Here is a 4,972-nt window from a genome sequence, read left to right on the forward strand (position 1 = left end):
TCACTGCGTAACAAAACGTTCTGTCAGCGATAGTCGGTTGATGCGTAGACGAGTGTCACGTGAGTGTCATGATATTTTGCATTACTGTTCACTACTCATTTTAAATTGTGATCCACAAACGACTCACTTAGTAATGGCATATTTTCTGCTCTTTTATAATGGAAAACTGATGTGCTATTTCTGTTTCGTTCAGTCGTTCCAAACAACAAACAGCTCGCCAGCCTCATCTGTGTTGACGGGCCTTTTCACGACCACCATAAATTAAAGTGTATTTTCCAGACATTTGACAAGGTCATCAATTGGATGTCAGTTCCCATAAATTTAAATCTAACATACCATGTCTTTTTGAGGCAACATTGGGTTTACAATTTCAAGTCGATCGCAGCATGAAAGTGGTCTGATTTTGATCCAGAGATGATGGATTTTTATTCTTAATATGCCAATCGATTGGAAATTTTTCTACAAATTTGAGACTTTATCAATTTTCTAAAGATTACTATTGAAATTAGTACGAATGTGCAACTGTTACTATGATAATTAAAATTATCACCAATTGCTTTAGGAAAGCCCTTTACCTAACAGCCGCTGTGCTCCATTTATGCCAAGCGTGTCACTCTCGTTCCAAACAACACCCTAATAGCTCAGCATTACTCAACCATCACGACAAAACGGTTTTTTTCAGGACCACCATAAATTATTGTTGCTTAAGAGTTAATTTTCATTGAACATTCGCTCGCCTTGCTGCTAGCCACATCAGCCCCAAAGATCTTTGATGATGTACTCAAACGTTTGTGGTCAAATGCATAACAGTATTGAAGTGGTCCATAAAAAACACTTCGAAGTAGTATTTTCTCCAGGACGCTAGGAGAAAGCATAAAAAAAAGCGGTGCCGGTGGTGTAGTGGTAAGCGTGATTACCTCTCACCCCAGCAGGCCTGGGTTCAATCCCAGTCGGCGCCGCCGGGATGTTCTGAGGCATAACATCTCTGATCACGCCTTCCTTCGGATGGGAAGTAAAGCCGTTGGTCCCCGGTTCATGAGTTGATGGGTCGATATGTAGGGTCCAGGTGTGGGAGCTGCCTTCCTGGCACGTCGGTAGCATTGGTGCTCAGCACGGAAAACAGATCGACGGAAAAAACAAACCAAAGGAAAAAAAAAAAAAAAAAAAAAAAAAAAAAAAAAGCATAAAAAAATCTCGAATTTTTATGATTGATCGCCAATATCTCGCGATTGGAACATTTTAGCAAGAAATTCCTGCAATAATTTTTTGCTTTTTTTGTTATCTTTCGTATAAACCAAAAATTCCGTGCGTTTTGTGCACGAAAATGCGTAATTTTGTCATCAGAAAACGAGGCGCTTTCGTGATGGGAAAAGTGGTTTCCCTAACACAGTCGCCGAATATTGATACCAAGCTCGTAATCCTATGTCAAATCTACGATCATGTCTTGGATACAACCTCTTACTTGTTTTTAATGAAAATAAATACACTTGATTGGTTTTTATTTAACATGAGCTTTCAATGTAATTTAAATTCTCACTTTTCACTTGGTTTCAATTTACGTGGATACAAATAAATCTTAAGTGCTGATTTGAGGTGTGTCGTGAGTAACCAAACTTTAACTTGGTAACATACGTGTAAAATACAACCCTTTTTTAATCCATTTTTATTACATTTTCCACGAATAGTTTATCGAACTCAACTAAAATCAATCAAAAGTCATTTTCTAGACAGAATGCAGCACAAAATCACAGCTTTGGTAGTTTAGAACCCACATGTTTAATTGAACCTGGCAGTAATAAGAATGATTGTTGTTCAGCTTTAGCAGTGTCTAACATATTTTTAACGGTTCCGTTATTCACAATGTCTACTACTGTTCCTGATTCTCCTGCGACAGGGCATTTGATCTCCTTTGGTTTGTTTTTTTCCCGTCGATCTTGTTTTCCGTGCTGAGCACCAATGCTACCGACGTGCCAGGAAGGCAGCTCCCACACCTGGACCCTACCTATCGACCCATCAACTCATGAACCGGGGACCAACGGCTTTACTTCCCATCCGAAGGAAGGCGTGATCAGAGATGTTATGCCTCAGAACATCCCGGCGGCGCCGGCTGGGATTGAACCCAGGCCTGCTGGGGTGAGAGGTAATCACGCTTACCACTACACCACCGGCGCCGTTGGCATTTGATCTCGAGGATGACGTTTTCCGATGAGTCAACACGATCCGATGATGCAGAAAACTAGTTCTTACCAGGCTTTCCTACCAATCCACATTTTTTTTATCAATGGATTACGCTTTCGCTTATAAATGCGTAGGCTTTATCTTTTCCATACTCAATGGCAGCAGTTTTAATAGTCGGAATGCTCCAATAGTGGCTGATTTTTCTGTCCTAGTTAGGTTTAGCGTTGTAAAGATACATACACACTTTATTTTTTTGCTGGATTTGGCTGAGATTTAAAACCAGCAATACATGTAAAATAAATTTTGCTGTCTTCCAGCAAAACTAAATTTCATGAAACTGACAGCACTGAACTGTAGTTTCAGCAAAATGGATTTTGGTTTGCTGAACGATCAGCAAACCCACAATCAAATTAATTTGCACAGCATAAACCAAAAAGATTTGGGATAAAAATAAATAAATAAATATGAGATTAAGGAAACTTTTTCGGACATGCATTGAATAGTACAATCAAGAGATTTAATATTATTTAAACTTTGATTGATGTATCAATTTTTACGGCACATGTCTGAAGAAATTACCTAAAATATTGATTATTGATCCATCAAAACATGTAAATCCTGTTCATTCTTTGAAAAACCGAAGTAATGTTCAAAAAACAAAAGCGAATACAAATACCTTGTACAAACAAAGTAAAGCATATAGTACAACAATATCAGTTAACTTCAACTGAACGAGAAAATCAGTTATGGTCGTTGAGTGTTTGGTCACGTCCAAAAAAGCCATACAAAAATAGAAAAAAAAACCGCATGTGCGGGTTAAAACTTGGAGTTCACAAATTAATGCGTTTTGATCAATGTGGTAAACGGTTGCTCAATTTCGGACCCTACTGAAAAAATAGTTTTCCGATGCGGATATAACACTCGCCCTCAGCGTACAACCATAGAGGTGTACAACTGTGCTTTGATGATCATCCTGGGATTTTTGGTGCTCTTATAGCCCACGACATACTAATTGATGTCATCCTCCGGCTAAAAACAGTAAAAAGGTGTATTAAACATATCAATACATTTCATATACATTTATCCACTCGACGATCTCTTCCAGAAGAGTTTTAGACATTTTGTAACTCATTTCGCACCCACCTTTCATACAGGTGAAATGCACGAGATTTTTATTAAAATCTTTTCTATAAGCATGATAGTTCAGACACAGACAAACAGACATAACTCTCGCAAGTTGTTCATCGAACAAGCATTTAACGGACAATTTAAAAGTATCGTAGTTGGTAGTACCGCCACCTGTGGCGCACATAGTCAATTCCCTTGCGTTTGACGTTTACACACTACCGCCATCTGTTCAGCATACTACCTACCACAGTGTGCTCAACAGATGGCGGTAATGTTTTAGCGACGATGTTTTAAAGTGAGAAATATTCAATGTGTTATGTCTGTTTGTCTGTGGTTCAGATGCCACTTCAAACCATCCACGTATCCTTCCACAAGTCGCTTGCAAAAAAGCACTTCAATACATCCACATCCATCTCACTGCGTCCTAGCAAGAAGAACGGTCGACTTGTTTCGCGCTCCGTTAATTTGGAAGTTTTCTCGCTATTATCTGACGTAAATAATCAGTTTTTTCTCGCTTAGTGATTCCTGGCATAATTCCCGATAAATTTATCAAAAAGTGAGTTTTTTTCTGAGAAGAAAGTGTGTTTTCGGCATCATCGGAAGGAAAATTGTTTTTGCGATTGCCAATTCGCCAACCATTTTGCGCACCATCGGTGCGTGGTCACGCATACCTGTGCACACGGATCATCGTCATCGAGTGTCAGCATCTGCCTCCACATTCAAACCGCTCATCCATCTCGTGTGTTCAGCTGAGTGCCGAGCTTCATACAAGCACACACCAACGAAGACCGCCCGCACACGCGGATCGAAGATCATCAAAGCTGCGCGTCGCTCCGCTGCTGCTGTGTAAACGCTCGGTGGTAGTAGTATAGGATTATCAGATAAGTTTTTGTTCTTGTTTCTTTCTTTCTCCCATCAGTTAAATTTTAAGTTTGTGTTTCTGTGTTTGTATTTTTTTTTCTCGTGTATTGTGTCCGAGTAATTTTGATTATCGTTGCAGTGGTAGAGCGTTTTTCGCTCCCACTAGTACGGCAAAATGGACATTTTGTCGGAAGACGAAATGGACGTTTTGTCGGAAGATGACACCACTTTGCCACGCGATAGCAAGAAGGGTCGAAAACGTCTGTCATCCCAGAAATCAGATGATGTCATCCCTGGTTCGTCATCTCAGTCTGGTAATGGGCAGGGACAGATAAGCCCCCGATCGCGAGCCTACCCAGAAGACTCGACTGGCCCATGGATTGTTTACTTTCAGCCCAAAAAGAAACCTTTGAATGTAATGCAAATTACTAATGATCTGACGAAGCGGTTCTCGGCCGTGACCGAAATCTCGAAGGTGAGGTACAATAAACTTCGCGTTGTCGTCTCTAACCTGAAACAAGCTAACGAGATTGCTGCCTCCCAGCTCTTTACACTCGAGTATAGAGTGTACATCCCAGCTCGTAATGTGGAGATCGAAGGTGTGGTCACCGAAGCGAGTCTGAACCCCGAGATCTTGGCGAAGCAAGCGGTTGGCCGTTTCAAAAACCCCTTGCTTCCCACGGTTGAGATACTGGAAGTCCAGAAGCTGAACTCAGTATCTTTTAGCGAGGGTAAAAAGAGCTTTACCCCCACAGACTCGTTTCGAGTGACCTTTTCTGGTTCAGCCCTTCCTCACTACATCGAG

The sequence above is a fragment of the Ochlerotatus camptorhynchus genome, unplaced genomic scaffold (genome assembly GCF_037179485.1).
Source record: "Ochlerotatus camptorhynchus isolate MF236.1 unplaced genomic scaffold, CSIRO-AGI_Acam_v1.1 ptg000413l, whole genome shotgun sequence".
Classification (NCBI taxonomy): Eukaryota; Metazoa; Arthropoda; class Insecta; order Diptera; family Culicidae; genus Ochlerotatus; species Ochlerotatus camptorhynchus.